At 34.0% G+C, this 19,841-nt stretch overlaps 1 protein-coding gene across 3 annotated transcripts in view; it reads left to right on the top strand.

Annotated features, from left to right (window-relative positions):
• Positions 1-19,841, top strand: part of LOC132560800 (protein c-ets-1-B-like) — an 80,642-nt gene that overhangs the window by 28,855 nt on the left and 31,946 nt on the right. The window lies entirely within an intron of this gene.

Here is a 19,841-nt window from a genome sequence, read left to right as displayed (position 1 = left end):
CTTCATTACATGGACTAAAACATTAGTGTCGAGGTGCTCAGTGGATGTGCGACACTGTTTGATGGACTAGTCAATATCTTACAGCTTTGGTAGACTATATCACTGTCGCCCGGTCTGAATATCTTAGTACCTACTTGTGCAGCCCTTCACAGACGCCTGTCGGATAGGTAACCGTAGAGTTGAAACTCAAGACGCTGCAAGTGCAGTTTGTCTTAATTATTAATCCTTCTCAATCAGTTCTACTGTAGCAAGACTTATCTTTGACATTCGCTACAAACTTCAAGATCACAGAAAAGTTTCTTTTTCTCGAGTGAAATTGTGTATCAGGAGTACTTCAAAACTTTGTGATGGAAAGTCCTGTATAAGGTCATTTTAGTAATTACTTATGGTGTGAACTTTCCGACCAATTATTGTACGTCTTCTTCCAAGTTTTATAAACTTTAAAAACATTACACAAACAGAAGAAATAAGACAGTGCACTTTTCCAGACAGTTCTTGCCTAGTACTGAACAGCCTTCACAGATTTCAACAAATTATTTGGCTAAAGTTGTGAAACATTGACACCAAAATTTGAGTAGCCAAATTCGAGTGAACGGTTTCAAGAATATGTACAAAGCATCCGAGCTGACTTCAGCAACAGCATAATGCATTATCTGAGTTTTCTCCAAGGTAAGTGATTAAATCTTATATAATTTGGCTTCATACTGAATACAGACAGTTTTACCTTGTATGTATAAATTGTTAGGTGAGAATATATTCTTCAAATAAATTTATCATGTATGCCATCATTTTTCCCTCTTGAAAAGGAGAATGATACTTAATTCAATAGACAATTATTTAGTAGTCTACATACCATAATTAAAATTTTAATCAAATTAATATTCATTATATCTTACACAATTTTGCATGTTTAATCTGAAAGAAAAAATTGTATTCAAATGTGAATGTTCTCATTAGCACTTTTTATGTCTGTATGATGAGCCCTCGTAATTCATCCCAATACACCTCTCTTTAATAAATTAGTGTCGCCTTCTGCAGAAAGTCGCACGAGAAATACATTAAAAACACAACACTGCTGGTGACACCAGAAATTTTATATGCAAATATAGTATAATGAAATTTGGACGGGTTTTTTGAGAATGTTGCGAACATTTCTTTATATATTGCTCTATTTGAACATTAAAACTTTCGGATTTTTTTTTTTTATAATGCCATCTGGTTGTCAAACTGTCAGACTATTTATTATAACGGTCAATGTTGTCTGACTGACCACTGCTGTGGATGATGGACACTGTCCATTATAATGATAATTGAATGAGTTAACAGTGGCATCTGGTTTATCATAATAGTGCTGATAAGATTTTTGTATTCTGAAACAAATTATTGTATAGAGCTTAGTCAGGTCATCATAGTAAAACAGAGAAAATAACTCAATATTACAGTTTAAAATGGAAAAAAGTCAATATTTAGCATAATATCTGAAAGCAGTAAGGAAGATTTGTATGAATAGTCAAACTCTCTGAGGAAAGAGGAATACTATTTTTAAAAGTTTTGAATAAGAATATTAAAACTTTCGCAGTAATAGGTATTACACGTCTCGGCCAAGTTATGTTATAGACAGATTGCCTGGTGTCCTCGTATTGTTTCATTTTACTCAAAAACTGAAAGCATAGTAATGAGAATGGCTTCAAGATTTCGGAAAAAATATTGAACAGATATGTTTCTGAACTTGTTGCTAAAATTAACAGCTACATGTACCATGACACTGCTAACCATGCTTGGTGAAGAGAGATGGAAGAGATTAGTATTTAATTAAATGAGATTAATATACTAATTAACTCTATCATTGATAAAGTCATCACACTTCATTTGACATGACACGTTTATTGCCCGTTACATCTGGACCCAGTCATCGCAAATCACTAACCGTAAGTTTCGTGGGGAGAAATTTAACGATTTCTTAAATCTGTGTTAGAATAGAAGTATTGTGTGGATTCTGATTCTTAGACAAACTTTTTAAGGATATTTTTTTATTATTGATGCCTTGTATTCCTTCATAGTTTACCTGGTTGCTTGAGTTATGTTTTTTGGGTTTATTTCCTGGTGAACAGCCAGGGTCATTTTGAGGCTGGTCCTCTTGTCAAAGTTGGTGGCTTTCTCATTGAACAACGTACAGGAGGCCCATTAAATGACTTTCAAAACGAGTAAAGTTTTTTGGATGAAATATATCGGCATAGACAGGTTCATTTCTGAGGTTGTCTGCTGTCTTAAGTGAAATTTTGAACTCTGATCTTACACCTGAGGTTGTGTGCGGCAATGCTCTGATTGATCAATTATGGCCAGCAAATTATTTTGAACCAGTGAACTTGGAAATATCATTTTCGTCAAATTCAGTAACTGGTATCAATTCATAATTCTTACTGTTATTTTAATAATCAGACAAAATGTCTGGTTATGACTGACTCTCAAACTTTAAACTCAAACTTTAAATAACATTATATTTGTACAACTCATGTCTGAAATTGTAAATACCATAAAGACAGATTTTATGTAGGTCAAATTTGTCTAATCATCGATCATCAAACATTTGAATTTGAAATGACACACATATTCACATGTTCTTAATGAAGATTTATCAACTGATTCTAAGCCAAACAGATGATAGCACAATCAGATAGTGGCGTCCCTTGGTGGTGATGGACTGCCCTCTGATGGCAGGGGAGCGCCAGATTTATCAACAAACCCCTAGTAGCAGTAGTCAACTATTGTGCATCATTTTGAAATGTGATAAAAAATGTCAGAAAACAAGATTGATCAACCAGACAGAAGTGTTAATATCTGATGTCTTGATTTGTTTTTTAGAAAATATCTTTTACTAAATGCAACGTACCTTTTGATGAAAAGCAGGAAATTTTGACTTTCCATGTAAATACAGTGAGTTTTGCTGATCATTTTTCATAGTTCTTTCAGAAAGTTGAATTTCATATTTATAGTTGAAAGTCATACATTCACTTTTTCTGGAGGGAAAAAAAAAGAATAGAAGTTTTAAGATAGTTCAAAGCATTATGGATTTAACCATAATATGCCCGTACTTGTAACTGCTAGGAAGAAGTGAATGGAAAGCAAACCTGGATGTTAGCCAAAAACATTTCCAGTCCACAGTTTATCAAAACACCAAACAAACAATTTGTATTCCCAAATTGCCTGCATTAGATACAAGACAGTAGTTGGTACCTATAGAAACCCAAAACCTTAATATAATCATAATCATTTGAACTCTTGATTCTCCCAACTCTATATTTATCATCTGAAATAAACTTTGAGTTGATTTAGAATGTGTAGGCACTGTTCAGGAGATAATGAAGAGAGGTTTGGTTAGCTTTGTTTGCAAATTGAAAGTAGAATATTTTAGAAAAACTTGATTTCTAACTAATTTGGTCTCTTCAGTAAGATATCCAGCGATAATGTCAAGGTTATGCTCGAATAAATAGCTGAAATAAGTGATAAATTGAGATTATGGAGCCACATTTTGGATGGAACTTTTTTCTTTATTTTATTTCTTCTTTTTTTTGTAGTGGTGGTTTGGTACTGGTCATAACATCACTGTACATTCATTTCAAATGCTGTGACAAGTCTTTTTCCTTTTGATTAATTTTATTCCTAATATAACAGGATGCAGGATCTTTATTCATCATTAGCTATTAACATAGTAGTGTATCTGAATGCTGAAGATAATGCTTTAAGTGGAAACTTTGATATATCAGTGAGAATTTCAGTGCCAATGTAAATCTGATGACCTCTTTTACAGTAGTTCTGATCGGAGGAGTTTTTATTTAGCCTTTTGTTGTTTTTTATGAAAAAACAATTTTTACACCAGCAGTTTTTCTAAAAAGTCATGATTGACTATCCAGATTTTGACAAAATTTAGTCAGAAGCATCCTTGAGGAAAGTGGACTCAATTTTGTATAAATGTTGGGTCTGACTCCCTCAGGACCTAAGGGATGTGGCCAAAAAGGGGAAATTTTTGTTAATTCTTCAAATTTTTTCCACTATAGAAATTATTGTTTTCTTTTTCCGAGTTTGGTATCCTTAGATTAAGGGGAATTGACTTTATGTACACAGTGGGTCTTTACTGATGGGATGGTAAGGATAGGGTAATACATTAGGTGAGTAAAATTTTATTTCAAAATCCATGTAATATGCAGGTATTAACAGAAGGTTGATATTTTCTTCTAATTTACCGAGATTTTTACCTTTCATGGCTTTCATAAAAAAAGGAAGTGATAGCTGGTAGAAGGGAAAAAAAACAATTCCGTGGTTTGAAAGCCAAAAGAATTTTCTCAATCAACAGTATTTTCTCTGGAATTTTTTTTCTGCTTTAGTTATCTACCCTGCTTTCACCATTTTATCAAGAAAAAAATGGATGATATTTAGCAGCATTACAACTTCCAGACCAAGATTTAGAGGAATTGCCAGTTTGGTATTGCCTTGTCATGATCTTTAATCTGTGAACGATCTTCAAATGTCTAATTAAGACACATGATCATTTTATTTTTGTTTCAATATGTCAGCTGAGCTCAATTATCAGCAGAGATTATTATCGGAAAAATTTGGAAAATGCCCTCCGTAGTCTCCAGTGAAATTAGAGATTATTTTGTCTCGAGTGGCTGGTGAATTTTCACTTTTTTGACACCAATTAAGAAAAGCATCTAGAAATTGTTTCAACAAAGTTTCCTACATAAATCTGTCAGTTTTGATAGTAAAGTAAGTTTATGTCAAATTAAATGTAATTGGGCAGTCATGAACGATCGTATACAATTTTTGATATGATGGCTATATATCTAATTGTCCAAAGTCTATATCGGAATTGATATCATCAGCCTTTTCTTGAACACTGTTGAATTTATGAAATGTAAGGAAATTTATCTGATACAAATTGAACATCATACCATCTCTTGAATAATGGTTGATGTTTCTTAATTTCTGGTTGCCTAGTACATGTTATGAAGGTAAACATTCTGAAATCAGATATATATTTTGGGTATCACATCGGAGCTGATGACTAATTTGACGGAATATCCCTATGGAGCTGATGACTAATTTGACGGAATATCCCTTTCCCCACCCATATAATGTTAGAAAATCAGGAGCTCCACCTATTCGAGACATTAGTTCGTTATTCCTAAATTTTATTTCTCTGCGCAATATTACTGTTAAGAGTTATAACCTTGGTATATGTTATCAGCACATTTAACTGGTTATGTATTTGTGACCTGACTGTTTTGATAGATTTATTGGAGTTGTCCCCCCTTTTAGATAACTCTTTTGTACATGAAGTACCTCTATTGACTTATTCATGTTTGACATGTGAAGTTTGTTTGTTGTTGGGTAATTGCCCGGTGAACACCCAAGTTTTTTTAGGTGCGGTCTCCATGTATAAGCTGATGGCAACCGGACTGAACAAATTATTAAAGTCTTTCCTCATAACAAATGACAGCATTTGGTAAACAAAGAGGTTTTTGCTATTATCAAGTGTAAGTTGAATTATGAAATAAAACAGAAAATACATATGATGAAATTCTCAGAGAAAACTAGGTTCTTTACCACTGTTAAAGGTTGTAACATCTTCTGTGTTCTTTGTTTGGAGTTTTGTCCCTTTATTTTAAATCTGTTTTCAACTGTTGCATAAAATACTGTTTATGTATTCTTGACAAATATTTATTCTGAACTTTTATGGTCAAAATAGTGTTTATCTCACATGAGAAATCTTAAAACATTTCTATTTTATTATTTTCCTCTTGCTAAATGTGTGTGTTTTATCGTTAGTATTGTGTGGTGTTTATACAGGCTTACAGTCTAAGACATTAACAATCTACTTAATGGGAAATGTTAAATAGATTTAAGTTTTGGAGTCTGGCTGTCTGTTTTTATAGATTCTTACAATGGCCCATCCCAATATTGTACTTGTGTAAGTAGTATTTAAAATTTTTATTGTATCTGTCAAAAAAAAAAATAAATTCCATCTGTCATGGTATATGTCACGTTTGCATATTAAGAATTTAAATTTGATCATTCAAATATCATTTTCAGCTATTTTTTAAAAAATTTTTACTTCAGGTTACTTAAAGCACATCTTTCAAAGATTGATAACACAAAGATGTTTAAAATTTTTGTTTGACATAAATTATTAATTTTATCCTTACTAAAGCTATAAGAATATATTTTGAATTGGAGGGAGGGATGATTTACAGTGATTCTGATATGTGTGTATATAGATAGAACAAGTTTTGTAAGGCATTTCAAATATCTATACATTTATTATGTTCTAGATGGATACTGAAAATTTGAAACTGTTTTTATATTTTATTTCATCACATAAAATCTAAGAGAAAGTAAAGGAATACTTCTAGCAGCAGTTAATTGTGTTTATTACGAGGATAACATTACCGCAAACACGTTGTCCCAAGTACTAGAAGTCACAGGCAGGAAACGGACATCAAACAAAACAAGAAAATTCAGTGTTTTTCTGATTAAGATTGATGCATAAATAGCTTCAATGGTCATGTATGTGTGTTCCGCTCAAGACTTGAGTTTCTATATTTAGCAAATCTTTGATTAAAAATAAAATTTGACGTCACAAGATTTTAAGAGACAAACATATTGAAGTGGTAAATATGCTGTTTGAAGATTTCCAGTGTTTAGGGTATTATCATAATTTGAAAATCCAGTATTGTGTGACGTCAATATTTTAATCGGGTTTGTATTTCAGATTGTTTGAAATAGTGTGGATTTTGGTACAAACACTGAAATTTGTTCAAGATTCATATTATTAGTAAACATTCTTTATGATTGACCCTTAATAACCACTTTAGACTGATCCTGGGCAGAGGGATGGACTGGTCTAATACGGAAGTAAGGTAGATAAGGATTTAAATTAAATATCAAAAACTTGAGCACTTTTTCGTGACTTTGAAATTTGAAAGGAAATTCAAATAAGGAATTGACGGAAAGAGGGATTTTCATAATGTCATTATAGGGTTTTGTTATGGGTGTAGGATGAGTACCCTAATCCACTTTAGATCCCATGGGGCCTTTAGGGAGAGTGCTGTCAATATTAACACCAAGGTCATTTCAGTCATGAACTTTACCTCTAAACTGATAAACTTATTGACATATATATTTAAATTCGCAGATTTTATTGGAGAGGGTTCTTCCTTCTTTGACAAATCAAGCCATAGTTTGTGATACATAATTCTGAGATGTTCTGAAATTAGAAAATCTTTTATTTCATGTTTGACTGTGTTTAAAAATCAACTTGTATCCGAATGGAAAGTTTAACTTCTGCAAAAGTTGGTTGTCATAAGGGTTTAGAGCTGGAGTTGTCCAAGAGTGCCTAAGGGGGCTAAATCTCAAGGTTACGCAGTTACACCATAGTGCTAGTTAATATTTGTAAGACAAATTTCTGTCGATGCATTTATTTTAAAATATGTTTGACATTAAAAGTGTCGTGTATATATAGACATGCATCAGTACTGTGATCAATGAATGCCATATTTCATGAAAAATTCTGTTAACATTTAAAACATTTCTTATTATTTTGTAGATAAATGACAGTGAAAATTATAAAAAAAAAAATTAAATAAAATTTGAGCATGTTTCTATCAGATCAGGTTTGGATTGTTCTTCATCATCAAGAGATTAACTGGTTAATTAACATCTTTATCAAATATAACAAAGTTTTAAATGCTGTTTAGGTGGTAAACAAATTCTTGTATATAAACTTGTACCTGGCAGTATCCAATGATGCACTTTTAGACGTCTACATAGGCTAAATTCAGGCCACTACGGACAAAACACCAGTGATCTACGACGGATATTGTAAAAGGCTTTTACTATAGATTTTATGTGATAGTGTTCAGTGCTAACATAATTTGTGTTGACATTTTGAAGAGTGGCTCTAAGTCGACATGTGCCAGCGTTTATTTGCACCAAACGTTAGACCGTATCTTGTACGCGCGTCCGTTTATTTCGCACACGCATGACAGACTATGCGTACGTGTATGTCAGACTGGTGCTGCCCTACTTCAACTGTCGAACATCCAGACATGAAAAATATATTCCAAGGGCTTTTGACTGTTACCTTCATTATGGACAAATTCGCTGTTCTAGCATGTAGTTTACAATGGTCTAGAGTGCATGACCATACAGTTTTATTTTTTATATACAATGTGTAATTGATAAAGATACATTAAATAAATGTAAAACGGCCAAAAATGATCACATGACCTGATGTAAGTGTGGTCTGTATCAGCAATACATTCTAAGTGCCACATCTAGGGTAAAAGCAGTTTAGAAAATTGAAGATTGAATTCTCCAGTTTCAGGCTAGTTGGTAGTGAAGTTATCACTGAAAACTGTTGGGAGTTTAAGTCATCAATCAAGCCTTATAGTTTTCCAGCAAGGTCCACAGATACAGGAATACCTATTATGGAATTAAAAAAAAAAAAACATTTTTAACTGGAAATTTTATTTTCCATTCATGAAAGACTTGCCCTTTGATTTAGTAACTCTGAAATTATCTTGCAATTCTGACTAAAAGTTCCTAAATACACAAAGAAAATGAAATCAGATGAAAAAATGACATCGTGCAAGATTGATATTATAGCTAATATGAATTTCCATAAAACAAGAAAAAAAAAGGAAATAATAAAAAATGACAGCCTAGATTCTCTGACATTGACTAGAAATTATGTGGATTTTTTAAGTGTTGGCCTGACAATTACTGCCCTTCATTCATGGTTATCTAACTGAAAGTTTCCGAATGAGACAACAAAAAAGTGAAAATGCTATCAATGTTTTTTTTTTCTTATTGGAACCACATGTTGAGTGGTGCAATACTTCAAACTACACAAAGTTCTTTTTTGGAAAGTGAGAATATGAATTACATTTCCTGACAATTGAAATGCGGAAAGGAAAATTGTCAAGATGTCCAATATGGAGTAGTTTCATATGCTGTTGTCGGAGTTGAGTATGATTGTATATCTCCTAAAACGTGTAAAAAGCAGCATGAATCTGCCACTTTACTTTGCGATCGTATCAAGTTTTTTCTTAAGTTTTTGGTTGATTTTCAAATTGACGCACTTGAACAGAAAATGGTTCGGTTGAGGCGTTAGGAAGGAGATGGCAACACATGTTGTCGGTGACTTTGATAGAAAATCCACATTGTACTGACACCAGTGAAAACATGCAGGGAAATAAAGTAAGAATAAAAAGTCAGGAGACCCTCCACACATAACGAGGTACAGATGATGCTGCAAACATCTTAATGCCTTCCAGAATCTGTCTAACAACATGTCTAGTTATCTTTTGTCAAAATCTTAATCCAAATATTTCTATATTATAAATTTTTCAAATGTATGTATATTGTAATATTTCACATTAGATTTTGCATTATAATCAAAGAAGTTTGATGTATTTAAAGTGAAGGAATAATTACAGATACCAAAACAATTTCGCTGAAGTAATTTTGAAATTTTAAGCTGATCATGGTTTACAGTGTAATGAAAGCAACGTCAAGTCTTAAAGGGGTTTGCAGTTAGACAATGAAAATGGTGGCGATGAGGGATTGTAATGTTTTAGTGTCTGTAACTTGATTGAATTCTAGTGTCCATCGCTTAATTAGGTTCTAGCGTCTGTAGCTTAATTAAGCTAGACTGGTGTTCATAGCTTAATAAGTTCTAATGTCCATAGCTAGTTAAGCTCTGCTGTCTGTAGCTTAATAAGTTCTAATGTCCGTAGCTAATTAAGCTCTGCTGTCTGTAGCTTAAGTTCTAATGTCAGTAGCTCATTAAGCTCTGTTGTCTGTAGCTTGATTAAGTTCCATAGCTAATTAAGCTCTGCTGTCAGAAGCTTGATTAAGTTCTTATGTCCGTAGCTAATTAAGCTCTGCTGTCTGTAGCTAATTAAGCTCTGCTGTCTGTAGCTTGATTAAGTTCTTATGTCCATAGCTAATTAAGCTCTGCTGTCTGTAGCTAATTGAGCTCTGCTGTCAGTAGCTTGATTAAGTTCAAATGTCAGTAGCTTAATTAAGCTCTACTGTCTGTAGCTAATTAAGCTCTGCTGTCAGTAGCTAATTGAGCTCTGCTGTCCGTAGCTAACTAAGCTTTGTTGTTTGTAGCTTAATAAGTTCTAGTATCCATAGGTAATCTAGTGTCTGTAGCTTAAGTAAGTGTCCATATGTGAAAAAGTTCTGATGTTCGTTGCTTGGTAACCGTAGGTTGTGCATGTGTATAATTTGTACAGGTACTTTTTGGGTTGAAAATGGTGAGTATTCATGTCAGACCAACGATATAAAAAGTACTAAAGCTGAAAGGATTTTCTTCAGAATCTGTCTTCATCATAATTATTGATTTTGAATAACACTGTAGATACAGTAGAAGCTGTAGAATTACTCTTTGCTTGCTTTGACACCTATTTAATCAACCTAGACTCACTAATCTTACACAAAAAACATTTGATTTTGCTTTTAAATAATCAGATAGTTTGTATAAATGCATACAGCTTATATTTCATTTTTGTTGCCCATAAATGAATTGATAATCCCTTGAGTATGGTTTACATACCAGATAGTTCGGACAATCGACAGCCTTGCAGTTTGTAGCTCAATTAAGTTCTAGTGACCGCAGTTTAATTTAGATGTAAATCTGCCTCTTAGAAATGTTTTGAAATATATGAAGTTATTGCTTCAGTGGCTGCATTGCACTTTCAAAAAACTGTTTTAAAATTGTGGGCAAATATTGAGTTTCTTCCTCTGAGTTCTTAAAAGTTCTATCTTGAGTAACAAATTTTTATTTTGTCATTAAGTTATGAAACAATTAAAGACACCCTTGATCATAAGGCTTAAAAATACATTGAATTTTAAAATTACTGTTGTGTAATAGAAATAATGCCATTGATTGGCATGAAATAAAAATATCGCCATAAAACTTTTTCCCAAATCAGTCATATCAATATTAAAAACATATAATGGATAAAAACATTCTTAAAAAGAAAAATTCTGAATGATGTTAGCATGATTAAAGAAACATTAAATGCATGAAGGATTGGTTACTCAAACTTGCTTCTAAAAACTTTACGGTTATTCTCCTCAAATAGCTGGTTTATTTCACAATTTTAGTGAGATTTTATCAGATAGGAACTATAAACTGACAACTTCGGACGGTATTTCTTTCTGACCGACATTTCACAATTGTTAAATTGCAATTAATCTAGATTTGAAAATTAATCAAGTTTTGACCCTGAGAACAGTATAATCTTTGTGTTGTGTTTTTAGTCACTCTTGGTAATCATTGTGTGAGATGTTGTAAGGTTAGAGTTTCATGTATATACCTCAATAGATTTACAGGGTTTATTGCCCTGTAAGTCTGATCGTGGCCTCCTTGCAGTTTGGTGGTGGCTACCACCCTGAACAACATGTTGAAGGCCCACCGCATGCAGTTTTAGTCCAAAGTAAAGACAGTTTTAGACTTAAGATCATTCTATGATGTTTGATAGCATCAAAACTGTAGTTTTAAATGAAGATATTAACACTGATTAGGGATGGGCTTATTACATGACACAGGCCTAATGCAACGAGTTAGTGTGGCTTGTTAAGGAAACATGAATGCCGTTTCAGATAAGTACTGGTACACTTTATAAAGGAGCCAAGGGTTTGCTCTCTGAATAGCTTAACACTCTATGAGATCTCCGCAGATTGTGCCTCATCATAAACAGAGTTATGGCCCTTGGGTTATGATTATTAGATATTTTGGAACAATACTGTTCCAATTAAAGCATACTTTAATTAATAATAAGATGATTGCTTTTGTAGGAAATCTGTAAAATAAAAGGATTTATCATATGATTCAGACAGATAATTATTATGAGCATAATATCATGAATAGTGTATCTGTTTTTGTCATGCAAGTAATATCAGAGTACACACACAATATATTATATGAAGGAGAGAGTAGAGCTACTAAGCCACACTCTGACGATATGTTGATGTATCAGTACTGTTGTAAGATCTTTTGTTACATGTACATTTGTTGTCTGACTCATTCTGGTGTCAACTTTTCTGTTAGAATGTCAAACAATTACATCATGCTTCTATGTGCTCTAATAATAGCTATTACAGTTTTTCAAATTTCCTGATAACATTTAATTTTTTTTAACTTTAATTCTTCTCCATTTTGAAAGTTGATGTGATAGCATAATTATATAAGTATTTATAATATTTAATTATGTTTCTAATGTCTGTTTTAAGTGGTTGTAATTTTTATGTTGAAAATAACGTTTCACCAGGTTAATGCTTGTTAAAATGATAAGCGTGAAACATTTTCGATATCTATATATTTTTGAGGTTTTATGAAAGGAGCAGAAAATTTTATTGTACATTAAAAGGACAGACTAATTCTTTGCGCTACGTTATTAAGTATCATCACAGAAAAGTTGATGTAGAGAATTTTGTATAATGATTTATCTATATCAAATAGTGTTCACAGGTCCTGTCCTATTGTAGAATCATTGATCACAGTTGATCAACTTTGATGGCTGCTGAGCATCAGGGGGTAGACATTTGATATCTTTTATGTATATATTGGATGTCAGTGGGTACAGATTTGGGAGGAAGATAATAGAGTTTGGACTTAACTACCAGTGACCCCGAACTCTTAGGTCAAGTTGTATTACAGCAAGACAAAATTGACCAATGACCATTTGAGAAAGGAAATTTTGTTTTAGAAAAGATTTTGAAAACAGAAGGAAAAGTTTATTACTTTAAGTAATTAATTTAGAACATTTAAGTGAAAAATAGTTTTTTAAAAGTATGCGAGTTGGTTAAAAAGTAGCAGTAGAAAAAGGGAGTCTTTGTCATGAAAAGTATTGCTATAGAAAGGATACAGTACTTGTTAATGATGGGTCTGTTGGAAAGCATTGTGGTGAGGGTCTCTTAGATGTTTGAAGCAAGATGGCATCTGTTTGATACCAACAAAGAGTATAAGAGAGTATGAAATGGTTACTTTAAAGTGATCTTAACTGACAACTGTTGTCGTAACCCATTAAACAACAATTAAAAACCCAAACAACATTTTGTGAAATATTTTCACCTCCTAACATTAAAGAGCTCTATACAAGTGAAGTCTGCGGTCGTTCTGCCCTTTCTCCTTTATAAGTACTCTGAATTTGGCTTTTATCATCCGTCCTCTTTACCCAGATTTTATACACGAACATAGATTTCTGTTTACATGTTTTGTGATATTATTAGAATATTTTGTCTGAAAATTATTCTACAAATTTACGATTTGGATTTCATTTATTAAAAAATTACCATAAAATAAAAATATGCGGTATTACTGATCTTGTTTTTATGATTTTCTGGAAATTATCTGAACATCCCTTGTACAGTATTAACAGCTACCATGGTAAACGTTGCCACATAATTCGTTATGACGTTGTTAATTATCATGTACAATAATAACTGTGACTTTCACTATTTCGTGTTTGTAACAACTTTTTTGATGAGACAGATTTCTCTACATGGTTTCTTTACGTGGTAATGGTGAGTATGACATACACTTGATAAAGATGTTAGACGTACTGTTATTTGGTTGGTTGATTACAGGTTTTCGGTCTCCATGACTCTACGTTCTCTAGGCGTTGGCTCATGGACGAAAGGTGTTCTTGCGACATGTGACATATAGGGTTAAGCTAACTAATCACGTTAACAATACTGTAACTTGTAACAACTGCCTCAGTGTCAGGAGGAAAAAAACTGACAAAGGGATGTAACATAGGCAATCTCATAGATGTTTATCACAAAGGAGAAAGGCCATGATCCATCTCACATAAAATCTTCATGTTTATTGTAGCTGTGGCAACAGGGCATCCAATTGTTGTCAAGGTAACATGATTTGTCATCAGGACACTAAGGACAGTGTAGGTAAAAATTCTACATTAGGTGCTGTAAAGAAGTTTGTCAGTATGTTGAAGGGACATTGTTGCTGATATGGAAACCTATGACACCTTATTGACTCTCATTCTTGCCTGCATTTTTCTCTCTCCATCCTTCTCCAGACCTGACCAGTTCTGTATATTTCTCTCTCCAGACCTGACCAGTACTGTATCTTTCTCTCTTTATCCTTCTCTAGACCCGACCAATTCTGTATCACTCTCTCCCCAGACCTGACCAGTACTGTATCTTTCTGTCACCAGACCCGACCAATTCTGTATCACTCTCTCCCCAGACCTGACCAGTACTGTATCTTTCTTTCTCCAGACCTGACTAGTTCTGTATCTTTCTGTCACCAGACCTGACCAGTTCTGTATCTTCTATCCCCAGACCTGACCAGTACTGTATCTTTCTATTCCCAGACCTGACCAGTTCTGTATCTTTCTATCCCCAGACCTGACCAGTACTGTATCTTTCTATTCCCAGACCTGACCAGTTCTGTATCTTTCTATCCCCAGACCTGACCAGTTCTGTATCTTTCTATTCCCAGACCTGACCAGTTCTGTATCTTTCTATCCCCAGACCTGACCAGTACTGTATCTTTCTATTCCCAGACCTGACCAGTTCTGTATCTTTCTATCCCCAGACCTGACCAGTTCTGTATCTTTCTGTCGCCAGACCTGACCAGTTCTGTATCACTCTCTCTCTTTATCCTTCCCTAGACATGACCAGTATCCCAGACAGTGAAGAGATTGGACTATTACATCATTGTGGTTTGTGCCACTGAACTAGTTGTGGTCTACACACAAAACACACACAGAGCTGGCTTTTCATTGATGGAGTTAGCTAGCCTTTACTGACAGTGGGGTCCCTCACAGGGAAATAGTCTTCACTTGTTGTGGGGTCCCCACAGGGAAATAGTCTTCACTTGTTGTGGGGTCCCCACAGGGAAATAGTCTTCACTTGTTGTGGGGTCCCCACAGGGAAATAGTCTTCACTTGTTGTGGGGTCCCCACAGGGAAATAGCTTTCAATGTCAGTAATGTCCCCACTAGGAAGATAGCTGTAACTGTCAGCAAGGTCCCCAGTAGTTAGGTAGCTGTAACTGTCAGCAAGGTCCCCAGTAGTTAGGTAGCTGTAACTGTCAGCAAGGTCCCCAGTAGTAAGGTAGCTGTAACTCAGCAAGGTCCCTAGTAGTTAGGTAGCTGTAACTCATAGGGAAATAGCTTTTACTGACTGTATGGTCACTCATTTGGAAAAAGAAATTAATTGATTGTGAGGTCCCAAAAAAGGAAGATAGCTAAGTAGATGTGGTGACCCCTTTCACTTAGTGGTCTGGGGTTGGATTCCTAAACGAATGTGAAATATATGGAATCCTCTGCTTGACCACATGGTTTTTCCTTCCGAATTCCAAACCTCTTAAGTAGAATAAATAGTGTGTGATTTTGATAATACTAACACCTTACCACATGATTATAAAAAAGACAAATTGTTTTGCTACTAAAGACTACAGGTAAATTCTCCTTATCTGAAGCTAGCAGAATGACCTTGCTCATAGCTTCTACAGGTTCATTGGTGTTTTTCATTAAGTGCCACAAAGATGTTATTGTGTTAAGATATACAGATTACAATATTGTTACAATATTTCATGGTCATGGCAGGATAAGGTCACTTTGGAGGATGTACCTTAGAATTTGGTATAATTATGGAAATGGAACAAAAATTTCATAATGAATTGCTCGGTCTACAATAATTTTGTACAGATAAAATCAATGTAAACATATTTTGTAGGAAAATCGCTTTCAGCTACATATGTCCCTGATACACATAGAAGAAACAAGCTATTTCATTTAATTATTAGTCATTTTGTTTTGGGCAGTAATGAATATATACATGTTTCTGGTTTGAAATGATTTTCATGTGAAGATATGGTCACACAAGTACAAGTTTGTACCTTGTTCGTGGATGAAGAGGCTGGCGGATACCTAAACACATTTCCTGCATGAGTTGTAAGCCTCTAAGGCCATGGGTGCATTATAAATTCACAAATCTCTCGTTTCCTATCGAAACATCCTTACCCACAGGGGAGGACACTCTAATTAATTCACTGTCAAGGACAGTACAGTGATTTGTGACACAATGATTCTAGGTCAGTAGTTTCAAAAAATCATTTGGACAGTTAGAAAATACTTGAAAATATTTGATATCAGAATTTCTGTCTGATCTGTATGGGAGTTAAGGGAACACACTAAAATCAGGGTAATATTGACAGGACATAATTAATTTAGGAGTTATTCATATTATAGAACTGAGTAGACATGCCAATGTTAGTAATTGTATTGTGGGGACGAATAAATTTTTTTTTGAGGAGACATGCTAAGCTTAGTCATATTACGGAGGGGACACACTAATGTGAAGATATTTTGGAGTAGACATGCTAAGGTTAATCACATTAAGGAGGGGACACACTAATATGAAGAGTTTTGGAGTAGACATGCTCAGGTTAGTCATTACGGAGGGGACATACTAATGTGAAGATATTTTGGAATAGACATGCTCAGGTTAGTCATATTACGGAGGGGACATACTAATGTGAAGATATTTTGGAGTAGACATGCTCAGGTTAGTCATATTACAGTGAGAACATATTAATGAAGCAGTCATGCTAATGTTAGTCATTTTGTGGAGGTAATGCAGTCATTTTGCAAATCATATTATGGAGGGGACACACTAATAATCATATCACAGAGACTACATTGAAGTTAGGGTCATATTATGGAAGATATATGGTAGAGTAAAATCCCAACTACATACAATCAAACATATAAACAACTAAAGACTTAAAGATTCCTTCCGTGCGATACTTTCTCCTTGATCAAATCATAGACCATCAAAAAAAATCATGTGAAAGAAAAAAAAATCAATAAAATACTGAAGGTTATTGATGAATTCTGATAATTGGCTTTTAATTCTGGGCGAAAACCAAGTATAAGTGTTGTGTTATAACCAAGTGAAAAAGGCTTTCATGTTTAAGTAATTTCATATCAGGAAAGTGTGTTTGGCATGAGGTTTACTAATGGGTATGTCCGAGGTATTTTAAAAGGTGACAGATTCCCTGTGGTGAGCCCCAGTTAAATTTAGGGACAGTGGATCTTGTGATGCTAGTAACAGTGAGTTTGATGTGTGTTTAAATAATACAACCTGAACTTCTACAACATTTAGCTTTTAGCTTAATCCAAATTATAGTCCCTCCAGATTTAACTTGTCGGTTTTATTCAAAGCACCATGCAGTCAAAAAATCTGTTTTCTCTATACTCTTTTTCTGTACATTATTTTAAGCTTAAGAACATCTTTAATTAAAATTCATGATTATTGAACATTAAATCATTCAGGTTTTTTTAAAAAGTTGATTTTAGTCCGATTTTTACTGAACTTTTTATTTCTTTTGATATCGTTGTTGATTTAATATGACAGTTTCATTATTTCTTATATTGATAGAAAGACTTCAGTGTTTACTCAGTGTGGTGTTTTGTTTACACAGAACATTGCAACAACAAAGGTGTAAGTGCTGGATTTTTATCTCTGTTATCTGCTCCATTTTATTCAAACCAGTTTCAACACTTATTCCAGTTGTGTAATCTGCTACACTCATTAGTTTGTCATCAAAGAGCGTTGAAAGAAAAATTAAAATTTGTTTTCATTTTTTTTCCATGCCAAGATTTTTTCAAGTCCTACATTTACAAGGGCTACATTAAGATGAAATCTCTTTGAATCTATTGGGGATGAATTCAACTGGTGTTTAAAGACTACACTGATTATTTTACCACAACTCAGTAACCAGATCATAAACACTCGCTAAAGCAACATTTACTGTAATAAACCCAGGCCTGGAAATAAGCACCTTTCCATGTCTATTCTGCGTAGTAAAAAAATGCAAGCATATGCTATTTCCTTGTTTTGCAAATAAGCCCACCCGAAGTTTTAGGCAAACTTTGTTACCCCCTCATCTCCCAATCTCCCCATATCTTGAGGGGGTTTATTTCAAAATAGTACTCTACCAGAGATGCAAGCATGGTTTAAAAGCAAGCCTTTCTTGGACAAATATAGAATAGCAATTTCATACAAATTTTGTTGATTTGAGGGTGTTCTGTTGTGTTGTTAAATGTTTTGAACGTTCCCCTTAAAGGAACCTCTTCTTTCATAAAGTGCCCTTTTAAATTCATTCATAAATTTTAAGAAATACAGCTAAGGGGTTTACTGTCAAGTATAACCAGATGTTTAGGACTTTGTATGCTTGGGTCAAGCTTTATATGTATGGTTAGCATACAGGACCAAACATATAGTAATGTTAGCATTGTTTGATGTCAATAACAATCATTTTTATTCAGGGTGTATTTTTTCTTTTAATATTAATATATTAAACATTTTAATTTGACAAGAGCAAAAAGTTGATTGCGACAGTATTTGTTATAATTAAGCTGGTAAAGCTTCTGAGTGACTCAGATCTGGCTGTTGGGTACATTTACATCAGTGGAGGCTGCACTCACATCATCAGGTGATGGTTCTCCTCCTGTTCACCACCCCCTCCTTCCACCTTCCTCCCCCCTCAGCTGCCTTCTCCACCAAATTAATTTTCCTGGACACATGTTGGTGAAACATAAGATAAAATTTTGTTAGCTTCAATTCAAAATTGTGCAAATCCGTTTATTCTTCTTCATATTTTATTAGAATAATTTTGTGCATCTTATAATTATCAATTCCTCTCACACTTCAAGTGATACTTTTCATAGCAGTGTTTTCTCCCTTTGGAAGAAATCTTCATTGAATAAATAATGTTTGAAGTGTATCTGCCCAGTACTTTTGTATGTAATCTAAAACTGATATTAAGAATTAGATCATTAAATAATAAAGGAATTAGTAGATATTGACATAGATAAATAAGTATTTATCATTGTTGACAGAGTTGAAAAAGAATCCAACACATTACCACAAGGTTTTGTTCCTTGACCTGGCTAACAGGTGTTTGTATCATTAAAATGATATCATCCCAGTTCTGGCTTTAGCTATCAGGAAACAACTTGATTCAATTAAACAAAACTCACATGAATAGAATACATTTATTTATCATATGTAAAATTTCAGTATGATGACAGAGCTTTTCGCTCCTGTTGTGTTGTGGGAGGAACTTCTGGTTTAAGCAATGGAAGATCAGAAAATGTGCGATTTCACATAAATGTCTTGTTTAGAAGTAATTATGACGGATCAAAATGTCTCAAGCTTCACAATTTTTGTGGTTTTTCACAAAATTGCTCCATCATATATTCTGTAATTTCTTCCAAATTAGATTGTAATTTTTAGAGACATACAAGTTGGAGTAAGGGTTCTATATCACTCACACATGTCTGGGGATGGTTTACCATTTACAATAGAGTCAGTTCGTTGAACATTTGAATTGAAATGGAGAAAAATATATGAACATGTCTCATTCCCAGCATGCTACACTTTGATAATTAAAAGATTTAAAAAAAATTGAAATGACTGTAGTTCTTAACATAATTTCATACTTCAGCATTGAGTCTAAGGGAGGGGCTCAGCACATTACCTCTGTCATAAAATCAGATGATGGGCTTATTACAGGACCTCAGGGGGCCAGCAAATTAGCTCTGTCATAAAATCAGATGATGGGCTTATTACAGGACCTCAGGGGGCCAGCACATTACCTCTGTCATAAAGTCAGGCGATTGGCTTATTACAGGACCTCAGGGGGCCAGCACATTACCTCTGTCATAAAATCAGATGATGGGCTTATTACAGGACCTCAGGGGGCCAGCACATTACCTCTGTCATTAAGTCAGG

The sequence above is a fragment of the Ylistrum balloti genome, unplaced genomic scaffold, assembly GCF_031769215.1.
Source record: "Ylistrum balloti isolate Yb309-2 unplaced genomic scaffold, AGI_CSIRO_Ybal_v1 Utg371114, whole genome shotgun sequence".
Classification (NCBI taxonomy): domain Eukaryota; kingdom Metazoa; phylum Mollusca; class Bivalvia; order Pectinida; family Pectinidae; genus Ylistrum; species Ylistrum balloti.
Note: the sequence above shows the minus strand (reverse complement) of the source record. Positions and strands in the feature narration are given on the sequence as shown.